Here is a 17,059-nt window from a genome sequence, read left to right as displayed (position 1 = left end):
AGGCTGAGCTGACTCGATCTCCGTCGCCTCATGCTGGTCGATGGACGACTCAGCAAGTATTTCAACCGGAACCGTTCTTGGTAGATCAGTCTCGTATGCCGAGGCGAGGCGAGCCAGTGCGTCGGCGTTGGAGTTTTCGGACCTCGGCACCTGTCGAATCACATAATAGTCCTCAAATTGGGCGAGGAGCCCTCAGGCTTTGGCCAGATACATCTCCATACGAGCTTCCTTTACTTGGTATTCCTCGGTAACTTGATTGACAATCAACTGGGAGTTGCTGAGAATCAAAAGTCGCCTCACGCCCATCCCTCTGGCGACCTTTAGTCCATTTATCAACGCCTCATACTCGGCTTCGTTGTTGGAAGCTCGGAAACCAAACCGGAGCGCGTACTCAAATCGAAGACCGTCGGGGCCAAGGAGCAGCATACCTGCCCCACAGCCTTTCTCATTAGACGAACCATCCACATAGAGTGTCCACTGGTCGCGGACATCGCCCCTGGCCTGGGTGGGGTCAGCTCGGCAACAAAGTCTGCGGCTGCCTGACCTTTCAACGCCGTTCTCGGCTCGAAGGCGATGTCGTGCTCACTGAGCTCTAGTGCCCACTGCATCAGGCGACCCGACGTTTCGAGCTTGTAGAAAATCTGCCTCAAGGGGAAGTTTGTCGGGACGATTATTTTGTGTGCCTGGAAGTAGAGAGGAGATCATCTCCTTTAGACAGTATGATCGTGAACCTGTTCACGAGGCATGGGAAAGATTTAAAGAACTAATCAGGAAATGTCCGAACCATGGCTTGCCGGCATGCATCCAGATAGAACATTTCTTTAGAGGTTTAGATCATCCTACTAAGATGATGCTAAACAATGCTGCCAACGGAGCCTTTACAAAGAAGACATTCAACGAGATAGTCGACATCCTAAATGACTTAGCTTCACACAACGAACTATGGTGTTCGCAAAGATCTAAGGCAGCACCAAAGAAGCAAGATCCAGCTGGAGTTTTGGCTCTGGACATTGCGACCTCGATGCAAAAAGAGATGGTTACAATGAACCAGAGGCTGAAAGAGATGGCGTTGGGAATAAAAAATCCATTAGCCACGCCGATACAACCTGTGCAGTCGGATTATTGCACTCCTGCTCCTGTTTGCCAAGTCAACGATCTCATTTGTTCATTTTGCAGTGAAAACCATATTTATGATAATTGTCCACATAACCCTGCTTCCGTTTTTTATGTAGGACATGGGAACAATAGGAACTTTAACGCATATTCGAACACCTACAACCCAGGTTGGAGGCACCACCCTAATTTCTCATGGGGAGGTCAAGGAGGTTCGAGCGGTTTTAATCAAGGGCAGAGCCAGCAGAACAGCCCTATGTTCCACCTACACAGCAATGCATCCCGCCACCGCAACAGCAGTACAATCAGAGAACACAGACTCCACCAGTTCAAAATAACAACTCAAATCTTGAGAATATGATGAAGGAGTACATGGCCCGAACCAACGCAGTGATACAATCACCGGGCAGTGGCTTCGACAACAAGGGAGCCGAGCTGAGGTATTGCTTCAACTGCCTTAGCGCAACTTCGCAATCGTCGGTCCATTCGAACCGACCCTTTTTCCTTAGTATTTGGAAGAAAGGGTGGCACTTGTTCGTGGAGCGAGACACAAAGCGATTCAAGGCTGCAAGTCGGCCGTTCAACCTCTGCAGCTGTTTAACATTTCTCGCCGCCTCCATCTCGAGGACAGCCCTTATCTGGTCCGGATTTGCTTCAATTCCGCGTTCGTGGACCATGAACCCGAGGAACTTTCCCGACGAAACCCCAAAGGCACACTTGCTCGGGTTGAGCTTCATCTGATACTTTCGAAGCACGCCGAAGGCCTCTGTTAGGTCGGCTAAATGGGAGCTCGTCTGCTTGCTTTTCACCAACATGTCGTCTACATAAAACCTCCATGTTGCGTCTGATCTGCTTGGCGAACATCATGTTGACCATCCGCTGGTAGGTCGCCCCGGCATTCTTCAGACCAAACGGCATGACATTGTAGCAATACAACCCTTGGTTGGTAACGAAGGCGGTATGCTCTTGGTCGGGCACATGCATCCGAATCTGATTGTACCCGGAGTAGGCATCCATGAAGGAGAGGAGCTCATGCCCTGCCGTTGCGTCGACGAGCTGATCTATCCGAGGCAGGGGAAAACTGTCTTTCGGGCACGCCTTATTGAGGCTCGTGAAGTCAATACAGACGCACCACTTGCCGTTGGACCTTTTAACTAAAACTACATTAGATAGCCACGCGGGGTAATGAACTTCTCTTATGAATTTAGCTCGTAGCAACTGCTCGACTTCTTTACAAATTACATTGCTTCGCTCGGCGTCGACAGGCCGATGCTTTTGCCTCACAGGCCTATAGCTAGGATCTACATTAAGCTTATGAACCATTATGCTCGGATCTATGCCCGGCATGTCGTCGTGAGACCATGCGAACACATTAGCATTTGCCTTCATAAAACCGATGAGCTCCTCTTTCACCTCGGCCCCCAGTCTGCTGCCGATACTGACCTGCTTTTCTGGCCCCAGCAGGGGGACAAGTTCTAGTTCTTCAGCTGGGGTACCACGGCTCGGCACTGTTTCGTCGGCACACGGCCCTGCCGTGCCCGTGACCGCTGCACAAGTGGTTGTTCCCTTCATCGCGGCTGCGTAGCATTCTCTGGACGTCTTCTGCTCACCCCGGACTGTCGCAACTCCAACCGAGGTGGGATACTTCAAGACCTGGTGGTAAGTAGATGGAACTGCCCTGAGATCATGAATCAAGGGCCGACCAATTATGGCGTTGTACGCAGAGCTCCGATCTATCACGACGAACTCTGCAACTTTAGTTACTTGTTGATTTCCCTCGCCAATGGTAACAGGGAGCGAGACACATCCTTCCGCGCTGACCGACTCCCCTGCGAAACCGACCAAAGGCGTCGGGCTGAGCTTCAAGTGCTTCCTCTCCCACCCCAGGGCCGTGTAGGTCGAGAACGATAAGATGTTGGCCGACGCTCCACCGTCGATAAGGACTCTTCTCACCTTCATGTGATCTATGAGTGGGGCGATTACTAGGGCATCGTTATGGGGCATGTGCACTCCTTCGCCATCTTGGTCGTCGAATAAGATCGGCGTTGCAGGCTCCCTGGGGTACGAGGTGCAGACCTCGTGTGCCGCCTCCCTAGCCAGAGCTTTTCCTCTTCTGCCCCGACTGTCCCCCACTCGGGCCCCCATGGATGGTGTTTATAACGGCGGGACGATCTTCCCTCCGTCTCAGCGGCGGCGACTTCTCTCGCTTCTCCTCCAGAGCCGACCCTTCTGGCTCTGCCCTTTCACGCCTGCCGACGTACTTTTTCAGATAACCCCTCCAGATCAGGTCCTCGACCTGTTCCTTCAAGTGGAAACAACATGAAGTGTCGTGACCATGATCCTTGTGGAATCGGCAGTACAGTCGCTTGTCTCGTTTCCCTGAAGGTCGGCGGAGCTTTTCTGGGGCTGCGAAAAGCGCTTCCAGGTCGGTATCTTCAGCCGCCGCGTAGATCTCTGCGATTGAGGCGTTCAGCGGGGTGAACTTGTCGAACTTCGGTCCTCGTCGGTCCGAAGGGGCTTTCTCGTCTCGACGGCCTCTACTCTTATTATCGTCGACCCGGCGAGACGAGCTGCAACCATCGCTGCATTGCTTCTTGGGAGGAGGGGACTTTTGATCTCGATCTTTACCGCGGTTGCTTCGCCGAGCCCCATTGGCTTTCCACAACTCCAAGCCGTCGAGTACTGGCGAGCTCTAGCGAGCATCTCGTTCAGGGAGGCAGGCGGTCGGCTTCCGAACTCTATCGTCAAGTTCCTTTCGTTCAAACCCGTGGTGAAGTACATCATGGCGATGTCGTCGGTGCAACTTACCACTTTGACATGCTCGTCCATGAACCGAGCAATGTACTCCGTCAGGGACTCATTGTCCCGTTGCTTCACTGTTCTGAGGTGAGAGGACGGCAACTTCAACAACTGCCGAGCTGAGAATTGGTTGATGAACAACCTTCTCAGCTGTTGATAACTGTCGATGGATCGGGCTTCAACTGTCGGTACCACAATCTCGCTGAGCTTTCCAAGGCTATTTGAAATGCTCGACACTTCATAGCGTCGCTTGCGGCGAGGAAATCCATCTTCCCCTCGAACACCTCTACGTAAGAGATCGGATCTCCAGACCCGTCGTAAGAACTCATGACCGGAGCCTTGAACCTCGGTGGGATAGGTGCGTCCACAATCGCTTGGGAGAAAGGCGGCTCTTCTTGCTCGGCCACGCGAAGAGGATCTACAGGCCTGCACTGTCGCTTGAGATCTTCTATCTCCCTCTGAAACTGATCCCGGAGAAGGTCCACTTCAGACTGGAACGAATGGTCGGCGTGGGAGGACCTCTCTTGAGCCTCGACCTCTGGGCTTTCCTCCTCATCGTCGACCAGATACTCCCGATCTTCGGGTGCCACTATTCGTCGCCTCGGCATCTCGGCACCTTGGCCCTGATGGGCGTTGGAGCTATCGAAAGATGCCAGGGGAGTCCGAATTGGTCGGATCCTCGGGCGCCGGCCTTCGACCTGGTGGTCTTGCTGAGGGTGGTCATGAACCTGCGCTTCTAGGGCACTGCCTGTCCTCACCCGTTGTGGCTTTCGCGAGGGTGCTCCAGCTCGAGCCTCCCTGTGAGGTCGGAACTGATACTCCGTTCTTTGGGTAGGATGCATCGGTCCCTTTCCCCGAATGGGATTCCTGGAGACGGGAGGGCTAGACACCTCGCTGCCTCTTTCGACCGCCTTGAGCCTTGCCTTGACTTCCCTAAACTCGGCGATCACGTCGGCTACCATGACGGGGTCCACGCCCGCATCGGCACTCGCCCCGGAGCGAGCACCTGTGCTTCCCCAACCGCGGAGGCGAGGTGCGCGGGGCAGCAACCCATTTCTCTGAGGGTGCAGTGGCGGGAACTGGTCTGAGGCGAGGTGGAAGTCTCGGACTGCTACTGGATCAGATGTGGCCGACCGACCTCCATTCTGCTTGACCACCCCCGCCTGGGGTCGTTGTTTGACGACAGGAGTTCCGGCCACCTGAGAGTAGGTGAGTCGAGGATGGGCTCGAGAAGTGACAGCATCCCTCATCGGAGAGCGGATGGGCGAAAGTTGAGATCGTGACTACTGGGAGCGGGTTTGGGCCATTGGCTCAGATTGGAAAAGGTGAGGCCGACTTCTAGATATGTCTTCCCCACAGAAGGCGCCAGATGTTTGAGCCCGAAATTGACTGAGCTCCGACACGATTTAGATCGGTATGCTCAGGACGAGTTATGGCCAACGGTCCTACTCCTTCCCTGAACCCTTTTTGAGACCTGCGAAACAAAGTTAGCACTCCGACGAGCAAGTTAGTTCTAGTCCGAGCTAACTCGTCGAGTCTACTTAGGATTGCGTACCTTGCATTTAAGGCAAAGGTTTCTATTTATAGAAACTGGGTCCGACAGGGGTTCTGACACACCCTAAAATCGCGGCGTGTTGTCGGGTACGGAAGGGACATTGTTACGGACTCTGTCTAACCTCGGCTCGACGCTATAGGTCCTACCCTATCTTCCGACCTACGTATCTCAGAGTCAATTTCTATGCTTTTGTCTGCGTGTTCAACCAACTCACCTTTTCGATCGTGACACGTGGCAGGCCAGGATTTACCAACAACAATTAATAACAACATTTTTAAAAAATATATTTCATTAAGAAATAGTTTTAAAATGTAAATGGAAAAAAAATTCATGGGGAACCTGATCCTTGCAAATTCACTACGTGGAATCCCTACCTCAATCCCCACGAAATTTTGTGGGGAATTTTGTAGGGATTGGGAATTAAATGGGATGCGAGGACGGGGACGGAAAAGTCGTCCATCCTCTCCCTTGCCCGTGTACATTCCTATGCACTTCTTATGTGATAAGCGTGAAGATCACCACTCTCTCGACCAAGTACAAAGACGAGCTTATCGTTTGGGAGAGGTTTTTAGAGAAGCGAGGCTGAGCTAGGATAACTCTTTAGTTGATTGAAAGTTGTTTTGCATTAATGTGTCCACTTGAATAGATCTTTCACTATAATGAATTTTAGTTTACATAGCATTTAAATATAGAATTTTACAAAATAGTGACAACAAATTACGTCCGCACAACCCCTGAAATTTAAAAATAAAAAAAGAAAAATAGAAAGTGCAGTGATAAAATTACATCCGCATTGTGCGACTTTCCTTAGGTTTTCCCTCTGCCTCTCGCAATCTTCCCCTATCTTCTTCCTCCCCAACCGCTATAATTAACGACCCGAATTTTTTGATAAATATTACTCTACTTTTTTTTTTAAGCGGAAGAATAATAAAATAACACTATTTATAAAATAAAGACAATCTTTCTTTATCCAATTACGAACAAAAATTCTAACCCAAAGTATCCAGAACTTAAAAAGAGAAATAAACAACTTACCAGTTTTCTCTAACTAATCAAACTCAAACCCTAAGTCCACTCTCATGTCAGACTCTATGTCCATCACAACAAGATCAACCACCTAAACAAATATCTGAAAATTAAATTTTAGAAAAACAAATAGTTCAGTAAAAACAATAGTCCGTAAATAAAACTCATATAATTTAATTTAAAAAAAAATCATATTTCTTAAAGACTTAAAAGGTTGGCGTAGAGGCGAGTTTTCTCTTGGGGTTGGCCAAGTGGATCTAAGACTTAATATTTATTATTAATATTAATAAAACTAATATTAATAATTAACATATATAGAATTAAGAAACCCTTGAGAGTTGGATCTAAGAACCTTGCTAACGAACAAGACCCATAGAACTCAATCCCAAAAACCCCGAAAACAAGTATGGAATCAACCCAAGGAAAAGTTTTAGAACGGATTACCTTGATGATCAATATCAAGAGTAGAGAAAACTTGTTTCTAAACTCGTGATTCGAATCACTCCACAAGAGGTATGATCAATACCGCTTGAATGATCCTAACATGCAAATTCTAAAGACACAAGAAATTGCACAATAAATAGGAGATAAATCTCTCAACCAAGCTAATGAGAAAACTCACTTTTCATTCAACTTCAAATTGTGTTACAACAAGACATCTCAAGGCTATATATAGCCATCCTAGCAAGCCATATGAAAAGTCTTAAGCAAATGAAAAGACTTGTAACTTACAAGAAATGAAAAGACTTGTAAATGAAAAGACATAACTTACGAGAAATGAAAAGACAAGCAAATGAAAAGGTTAAGAACATGGAAAGCCAACCAAAATAATTGCAATCCCGTCCATAATGAGGGATGTGAGTGTTTGACTTGGTTTTTGAATTGAATGAGTTGACTTTGACTTGTCTTGATGGAGTTGACTTTGACCTTGACCAAGTGGACTTTAACTTGCCATAAAAACACTTAAAAATGCATAACTTGCACCAAATTGAAGTGCATAGTTCTAACTTCTTGCACATCTTCCTTTATTTCTCTTGTCGAGTTCAAGAATGCTTGGACATGAAGTAGCAAAGCTTGTTGAAGTTTCCTAGCTCTCGATCTTGTAATCGGTCCATGAGGCATAACAACGGTAGCTCCTTGGTTCATATCATCGAGTTGCTGACTCAACATTCTTACTATTTTGGGGACGAGACCGAGTGGGGAGCTGGGAACATAACTTCACAAGATGGAATTCACTCCTCCCCGACTTTAGGGGATAGATGATTGTTCCCTTAAATGCTGACTCCGGAACTTGAACAAGGGGCCCCACCCTCTCATTGGCCGAGAGGGACTTCCGGTTATTGGTTGGACCATAACCAGGTTGTTCATTAGAGGAGCAGTGGTGTTTAAGGAGTAAGATGTAACTCAGGGGTAAAATGGTAATTTGACCCAACTTGAGTTAAGAGCACTCGTGAAGGATTGAATCGTCATTTATGGTCGTATATCCGTGGACACGAAAACGTTCTGCAGTGAGAAGAGTGCAACTGCGAGTCTTTAGTGGAATGACTCGTAGTTAACGAATCTTAATTAACTCGGTCAATGAGTTTGACCGATTAATCTCACATCGTTGGAGCTCTGATGTGTAGATCCATTAGGTCCCCTTGCTAGCTCATAACGGGTAAAACGATGATCAAGTTTTTGGAAGAATTTGAAATGTTCAAATTACTTAAGAGATTATATGTATATTGATACATTATAATATATAGTTAATTATAAATTAAAACTATATATTATGAGAGAAATTATTTGAATGAGATTCAAATAAAATTAATATGAATAAGATTCATATTAAAACTATAGGTTAAAAATAATGTGCATAAGATGTACATTATGACTATAGGTTATACGAGAGAAATGTTAGAGAATATGATTGTATTTTTATGATAAATAATTAAGTGTTAATTATTTATTTGATTAATATATATATGTTAATTAATTATTAATTGGATTAATAATTAATAATTATTTATTAATTAATATGATTAATTAATAAATTATTTTTATATTTTAATTATTATATATTTATATATATATATATATATATTTTTAATTATTTATAAATATATATATATATATTATTAATATTAATTATATTAATATAATAATAATATTATTATTATTAAACTCCCCTGCAATTTTGCAGGGGAGTGGGAGGTTTCTGTTCATACTTTTCTTCTTCAAGTGTTGAAGAAAACAAAAAGAAGAAATACAGAGATACATAAAAAAAAACTCCCACCAATTCTCTCAAGAGCTCTCTCAATCTCTCCCTCTCGTTCCAAAGAAATTCTCCCACAAGAACGGTCTCGTACCCAGAGGATAGCGAGGAAGGCTCGGTGGTGGTGTTCGTCGGAAATTTTTTGAAGATACGTTCTTCAAAGGTATTGAGTTTCCTCTGTATTTTTCTTATTTCAATTTTAGTTTTGTTTCCCGAAAATCAGCAACGAAGATCCGCTTCCGCTCCGAGATTCACATCCCTTCAATTGGTATCAGAGCTAGGTATGCGATATAGTTTTAAAATCCCACCATAGGTTACATGCATAATATGTATGTTTGACCAAATAAACGATGACTAAAATTTATAGGAATAAGAGTTATTCTGGTATAAAATTTAGTTGAGAATGTCTCAATTTGGTGAAGGAGTACTTGTCCACCCTACGGTGGCTGTTGCTCTAAATCACTAAAGCGTCGTTGCAAAACAATTTTGTTAGGGTGCTTATGATAGAGAAAATACATACATGCGCAGCGGAAGTGAGCAAGAATCAAAATAACAATCTAGATGCATAATACAACCTAGGATTAAACATGCATGATCATACATTATGATGCTTAGAGATAAGTAGAGAAAAATACAAACCTTTGTAGCTTTTCAAAAATCTTCAAATAGCTCCAATGAAGGACCACCAAGAGATCTTCCTAACTATTCTCAAGGCTTGGAATAGAGTGGTGGGACTCTTTTTAGAGAAGGAAAAAATTAGAGAAAAGTGGAGCTAAAAGGAGTTATGTAAGCTTTTTGAAAACACATCAAATGGCCAAAGGTTCCAAGAAATCTTGATGTTTGAACAAAAGTCTTCTTAAATAGGCAAATTACATGCAACTCTTGCATGTCAAAGTTCACCAAAAGCTTACAACACATATTCCACTCATGCATGGCATGACTAAGTGTCAAAATGCATGTCTAAGTTCACCAAAAGCTTACAACACACATTCCACTCATGCATGGCATGGCTAAGTGTCAAAATGCATGTCTAAGTTCACCAAAAGCTTACAACACACATTTCACTCATGCATGGCATGACTAAGTGTCAAAATGCATGTTTAAGTTCACAAAAAACTTACAACACAGATTCCACTTATGCATGCATGGCTAAGTGTCAAAAAGTGAATTTTTGAGATTATTTAAATGTTCCACTCAACAAGTTAGTGGAATTTTCCACCAACTTGGTTAAAAACATTATTTTAATCTACTTTAGTCAACCTTTGACTTTCTCTGGTCAAAGTCAACTATTTGACTTTTTCCAAAATCCGATGTTTGATGAAATCCATGCCTCCGATTATGAATCCGCATTCATAATTTTAATATTTAAATCCTATTTAAATATTTTGTCCAAATTTCTCAAATTGATATCATATATCAATTACTTAATCATATCTCATATGATTAACCTAATTCGTACGATTTGAATTATTCCTTTAAATTATTCCAAGTTTATTCCTATATGAGCTAGCCAGGGGACCTTATGGACCTACAGATCATGAGCTCCAACGATGCGAGATTAACCGGTTAAACTCTTTAACCTAGTTAACCAACAATCGTTAACTACGCGGTCACTCCACTAAAGCCCGTAGCTGCACTCTCCTCACTGTAGATATATTATGTCCATTTGATATAACTATGATCGGTAAGTCGACCCTTCACAGGTTGTTCGTAATTACAGCTCGGTCAAAATACCGCTTTACCCCTGTAATTACCTCTTGTTCCTTAAGTCCCACTAATCCTCTGATGAACAATGATTTGTAGTCCGACTATCAAATCAAAAAATCCTCTCAAACCTTTTGATGAGGGTGGCGCCAATTGTTCAAGACCTGGATTCAGCCCTTAAGAGAACAACCTCTCTACTATCCCAAAATTGGGTAGAAGTGAATTCCTTCTTGCACCCTATGTCCCTAGCTATCTACCGGGTCTTACCCCTGAAATGGGAGGCTTATTGAGCCAGCGCTGTTGAGCTGCTCTCACCCATGCAGATCTAAGGATAATCCCGAGTAAACAGAAGTTCATAGTTAGCTCAGGATTAAGATCGAGTTACCTAGGCCATCAAAGTTGAGATAGTCAGTTTCAAACAGTAAACGGTGTTATAAAGTAAAAGTGACTATCTCATGGTCCGGTCTTATGCAAACTCTTTGCACGGGACACCCCCACTCGCATGTCTTCACATGAAAGAATTAGGATCACATCGTTTGTACTAGCTACAAAGTGGGCCGCATCCATAGTGTCCCCAGAATAAGGCGCCCAACCTTATTCCTATACTATAGACCATTTAGACTGTTAACTCAAACTTGATCCATATTTATGTCTCTTACATAGAGTTTGAGTCTCCGGTAACAGTCTAGGATCCTTTATTTCATTGGATTTAGATATAGTAAGAACATTTTATTGGATCAATAACTACTTATTGATTAAAACCTTCAATAACAACTTTATTGAATGATAAAAGTATATCTGTCATTTTCAAACTATGAGTTTTAGGACAAAACCCAACAGCTTAATTACTTTTGCTAAAATTTTGATTGGGTTCAAATAGCTAATGTATGAAAATAATATAGATTTGTTTTTACTTTCAGCATGTCTACTTCTATTATTGCACTCTTAGCCCCGCAAAGACTTAATGGTGAAAATTACAAATAATGGAAGTCAAACCTAAACACTATTCTCGTGATAGATGATCTTAGGTTCGTCTTGCAAGAGGATTGTCCTCAAGTTCCTGCGCCTAACGCCACTGTGGCGGTGCGCAATGTCTATGACAGGTGGATCAAGGCCAATGACAAGGTCAAAGTCTACATCATGGCGAGCATATCTGATGTGCTTGCTAAGAAGCACGAGGACACGGTCACCGCTAAGGAGATCATGGACTCGCTGCAGAGCATGTTTGGACAACCGTCCTTATAGGCTCGACATGAAGCCCTTAAGTTCGTTTACAACTCCCGCATGAAGGAGGGCTCCTCAGTGCGAGAACACGTTCTCAACCTGATGGGAGACACTTCCCTCCGAAGAGGTTAATTCCAGATCTCCGCCTCCCCCCATCATGGTTGACTCGGAGGAGGGGTCCCAGCACGGTCGGCAGCACTACGATGAGCTCCCGCTCCCCTTCAAGCTCGCCTTCTCTCACCTCAGCATCCACGAGGCTGCGACGAAGGTGAGGTCCTCTAGCTCTCGCCCAGTTGAACGAGCTGTTCGGGTGCCCGAGGACCCGGTGGAGGCGGTAAGGAAGACTGTAGCTGTTGCTGCTGAGGTAAGCTCGTTCTCACTCTGTCTTTCTTCTCTTCCTTTACTCTTCCTGCCCTGAACTCTGGCCTCCGCAGCTGCACTACCATGCCTGCCTCTCGGCGTCGATGATGAGCCTGGAGCTCGGAGGGCGGGACCTGAAAGAGGAGGAGACGAATGCTTCCTATGAGCGGAGGATTGCCGAGCTCCAAGCCGAGGTAGGCCAGGCGCGAGCCGAGAAAGAGGCTGAGGCTGACAGGGCGAAAACCTTGATGGCCCAAGCTCGTACCGACCTGAAGAATGCCAGGCAACGGGCTGAGACTGCTGAGAAAGGCTGGAACAAGGCTCAGCAGAACTTGGCGAGCTGGGCCCACTTGGAGAAGAAAATCAAAGAATTCCCCGAGTTCGATGACCTAGCTCGCGACATGGCGGACAAGGGTTTTTATTATGCTATCAACAGGCTAGATAAGGCTTGCTCGGAGGAAGCCATCGCTGTTGTCGAGCTGGAATATGAGTCCATCTGGGTCGAGCCCCCCACCGAGGCTGGTAAAGAGGCCGAAGCTGCTGACGCCGAAGCAGGGACCAGCAAGCCTGCCGATCCTCCCCCAGGAGTAGGACATCTCAGCCTCCCATTGCTTCTTTCCATTTCGTCTTTACTCTTAGAATCAAACTATTGTACCGAGCCGGGGCATATATACCTCGGCTCTTTATCAAACCCTCAATTTTAATGAAAAACGAACTTAGCTCAGACTTGAGTCGTTCTCTCCGAGGTCCCTATACTTAAAGAAATTTAATTAAACCTTAATTATACTTCGGCTCTTCATCAAACTTTAAACTCAATTTTAATGAAAAACGAACTTAGCTCAGACTTGAGTTGTTACCACGCTTAGTGCGTGCGTTCAGCAAAACCATTAGTCAGTTCCAACCGATGCATACGTGTAGAAGAAGTGTTCCACTATCAGTTTGAGCACGATTTAGTCAGTCAAAGATGTTGGAAATGGGTGATTCACTATCGTTTTAGGACCTACCTAACCAATTCTGCACAACTATAAATTCCAGCAGCTTCTCCACCAAAGTCATCAAGCCTTGCTTCCTTCTCTTGATCATTTTTAGTGTTTCTTTGTTGCTTTCTAAGTACTTTTGAGTTGCTTTCATTAGTTGCTTTTGGTTTTTAAATCCCGAGCACTTTACATTCCTTTATTGAGCTTGTTTTGTTTCCATTTGTACTTAGTTATTTTCTACTTATTCAAATATATAAAAATCCAGCACTTTGCTTGTCTTCCCTTTGCCTTTACTTTTTTTTTAGTTAAGAGAGTTGTGTTTTTGGAGGAAAGAGCACGTGACACTCCTCCTTGCTTGAAAGAGAAGGGCGAAGCTCTCAATCCCGATAAAAACTCTCCGTTAGTTAACTTTTGTTTTTCACACATGCATTCCAATTTCAACCATTCTACTTGCTGTATTTTCTTCAATATGTCTTTCTAAATTCCCGTCTCTAGCCCGGTTATGGATAGTTAGCCTTTTATTTCTAAAAAGGGTTGCTAAGAAGTAGTGTTTTTGCTTTCCATTCATTGCTCAACATGTTTTCCCAAAAAGTTAGGATTTAGAGAAGGCCACTGTAAGTCTTAACAAGTCAATACTGAAAAGGTTGCTTATTTGCATTGTTGAGTGGTTGAACCGAGGAGAGGAGCGCCATAGACATAAGGGTTCCGCTTATGTAGCCTAGACATAGGACCTTAACCCGAGGTTGCGACTATTTCCATCCTAAAACTAAGATATCTCTCATAATAGACATATTAGGGAATGTCTTAGGACTTTGAACTTGCTTAGACATAAGTCAAGTGAAAAGCGTAGTCGTTGGTTCCTAAAGTAAAATGCATATCGTCCTTAGCATATCATTGATTCTTTGTTGGCTAACTTGAAGTAATTCGGGCTAGGTTTTACCATTATAAGACCAAATCTCAAATCCAAAACCATTATTTGTGACCACTTCCCATTTTACAAAAATCACTCATTTCAACGTTCACTATTCATTAAAACTTTAGAGTTTGGAAATTATTTTGAAGTCCTTGAGGATCGATACTTGGATACTCCATCCATTTTATATTACTCTGACAGGTGTGCGCTTGCATCTATAGAATTGTTACCACGCTTAGTGCGTGCGTTCAGCAAAACCATCAGTCAAGTTTTTGGCGCCGTTGCCGGGGACTTTAGTTTTAAAATTATTTTAAAATTCTTTTAGTTTTTATTTTTGTGAATTGTTGTTGGGTGTAATTTCCATCCACCATTTTTGTTCAATATTTTTGGTCGTTTATCTCACAAGGGTAAGTTAAAGTGCATGAGCAAAAGATCTTTTCTTCTACCCCTTGACCCTGAGATTGAGCGGACCCTTCGAAAAACTCGAAAGGAGCAAAGACTTCGAAAACAACTAGAAAAGCAAAAAGAGAGAGAAGGTGAAATCAGTCCTGAAAGTGAGGTAGAGAGTACGAGCACATCAATGACAGATATTCCACCTCGTGATCCGGTTGATCCACCTGCTGTTAACGGTAATATGAGGGATCATGCAAGAAATGATGAATTCAACCATATTCAGATGGCGGACAACAGAGACGTGGCAATGCGAGAATATGCTGCCACGACTTTTCAGAACTTTGATTCAGGGATAGTCAACCCTATTCCAGCCCACGCAAACTTTGAGCTTAAACCAATGATGTTCCAAATGTTGCAGACAATTGGACATTTTGGAGGGCAGGAACATGAGGATCCACATGATCATCTGAAATCATTCATTCAAATTGCAAATGCATTTCGATTACTTGGTATAACAGACGATGCTCTTAGACTAAAACTTTTTCCATTTTCTTTGAAGGACCAAGCTAGAGCATGGCTCAATGCATTTCCACCGGGATCCATCACCACATGGGGGTCGTTAGTGGAGAAGTTCTTAACAAAATTCTTCCCACCTACTCGCCACGCTGATATCAGAGAGGAGATCATCTCCTTTAGACAGTATGATCGTGAACCTGTTCACGAGGCGTGGGAAAGATTTAAAGAACTAATCAGGAAATGTCTGAACCATGGCTTGCCGGCATGCATCCAGATAGAACATTTCTTTAGAGGTTTAGATCATCCTACTAAGATGATGCTAAACAATGCTGCCAACGGAGCCTTTACAAAGAAGACATTCAACGAGATAGTCGACATCCTAAATGACTTAGCTTCACACAACGAACTATGGTGTTCGCAAAGATCTAGGGCAGCACCAAAGAAGCAAGATCTAGCTGGAGTTTTGGCTCTGGACATTGCGACCTCGATGCAAAAAAGAGATGGTTACAATGAACCAGAGGCTGAAAGAGATGGCGTTGGTAATAAAAAATCCATTAGCCACGCCGATACAACCTGTGCAGTCGGATTATTGCACTCCTGCTCCTGTTTGCCAAGTCAACGATCTCATTTGTTCATTTTGCAGTGAAAACCATATTTATGATAATTGTCCACATAACCCTGCTTCCGTTTTTTATGTAGGACATGGGAACAATAGGAACTTTAACCCATATTCGAACACCTACAACCCAGGTTGGAGGCACCACCCTAATTTCTCATGGGGAGGTCAAGGAGGTTCGAGCGGTTTTAATCAAGGGCAGAGCCAGCAGAACAAGCAGCCCTATGTTTCACCTACACAGCAATACATCCCGCCACCGCAACAGCAGTACAATCAAAGAACACAGACTCCATCAGTTCAAAATAACAACTCAAATCTTGAGAATATGATGAAGGAGTACATGGCCCGAACCGACGCAGTGATACAATCCCAAGTGGCATCCATGAGGAATTTCGAGACCCAATTGGGACAGCTCGCGAATGAATTGAAAAATAGACCACAAGGTTCTTTTCCAGGCCATACTGAATTACCAAAACGAGAAGGGAAAGAACAGTGCAAAGCTGTCACCCTTAGGAGTGGACTGGCATATGATGGACCAACAATGCTAACAACAGATGTACAGATTCCGTCCACTGAACCAACTGTAAAGATACCAGAGAATCCAACAACACCAGAAAAAGAAAATATTAGAAAAGGTAATGAGGACACCCCGAGTGTTCCTCCACAGGTACAACCTTGTTTTACCCCTACTCCCCCGTTTCCACAAAGATTAGTTAAGAAAAATAATGATTCCCAGTTTAGAAAATTTTTAGATATTTTAAAACAATTGCATATAAATATACCATTAGTGGATGCTCTAGAACAGATGTCAAATTATGCTAAGTTTTTGAAAGATATAGTTTCTAGGAAGAAAAAGATAGGAGAGCATGAACTGGTAGCCATGACAAAATGTAGTAGTGAAGTTGTAGGCAGCCCGCTACCCATGAAGTGTAACGATCCTGGCAGTTTTACCATTCCATGTTCCATAGGAGGAAAAAACTTAGGTAGGGCATTATGTGATCTAGGCGCTAGCATTAATCTTATGCCATTATCAGTTTTCAAATCTTTGAGCATAGGAGAAGCTAGACCTACTACGGTTACACTCCAACTAGCAGATAGATCTATCATAAGACCTGAGGGAAAGATAGAAGATGTTTTAGTCCAGGTGGACAAATTCATTTTCCCTGCGGACTTTATCATTCTAGATTGCGAGGCGGACTTAGACGTTCCCATTATTTTGGGAAGATCATTTCTAGCCACTGGGGATACAATTTTTAATGTGAGGAAGGGAGAAATTACAATGAGGGTAAATAATGAAGAAGTTAAATTTAACGTTCTAGACGCCATGAAATTACCAGGAGACTTTGAAGAGTGCTCTGCTATAAATAGCTTGAATCCTGTTATGTTTGATGAGTTTTATGACTTGTTAGTTACAGAGATTGAAGAAGAGCTTGATAAGATAGCAGAAGGACCGGAAGATGTGACTAATCCTGTTGAAAAAATACAAAAAGAAGAATGAAAGTCGTTACTTCCGTCCATAGTGGAACCACCTACTTTGGAGCAGAAGCTATTGCCGTCGCATTTGAAATATGCGTATCTAGGGGATAACGACACTTTACCAGTTATTATA

General features: G+C 43.8%; 2 non-coding genes across 2 annotated transcripts; both read right to left on the bottom strand.

Annotated features, from left to right (window-relative positions):
- Positions 1-685: 685 nt before the first annotated feature.
- Positions 686-792, bottom strand: LOC148209671 (small nucleolar RNA R71). Its single transcript, XR_015793322.1, has one exon. It is a non-coding gene; the product is annotated as a small nucleolar RNA R71 (small nucleolar RNA).
- Positions 793-14,985: 14,193 nt separating this feature from the next.
- On the bottom strand, positions 14,986-15,092 carry LOC148209670 (small nucleolar RNA R71). Its single transcript, XR_015793330.1, has one exon. It is a non-coding gene; the product is annotated as a small nucleolar RNA R71 (small nucleolar RNA).
- Between the last annotated feature and the right edge of the window lie 1,967 nt (positions 15,093-17,059).

This window comes from Momordica charantia, assembly GCF_013281855.1.
Source record: "Momordica charantia cultivar OHB3-1 chromosome 8 unlocalized genomic scaffold, Mcharantia_2.0 BLBB01000008.1, whole genome shotgun sequence".
Taxonomy (NCBI): Eukaryota; Viridiplantae; Streptophyta; class Magnoliopsida; order Cucurbitales; family Cucurbitaceae; genus Momordica; species Momordica charantia.
The sequence above is the reverse complement of the archived record's forward strand: the minus strand, read 5'-3'. Positions and strand labels throughout refer to the sequence as shown.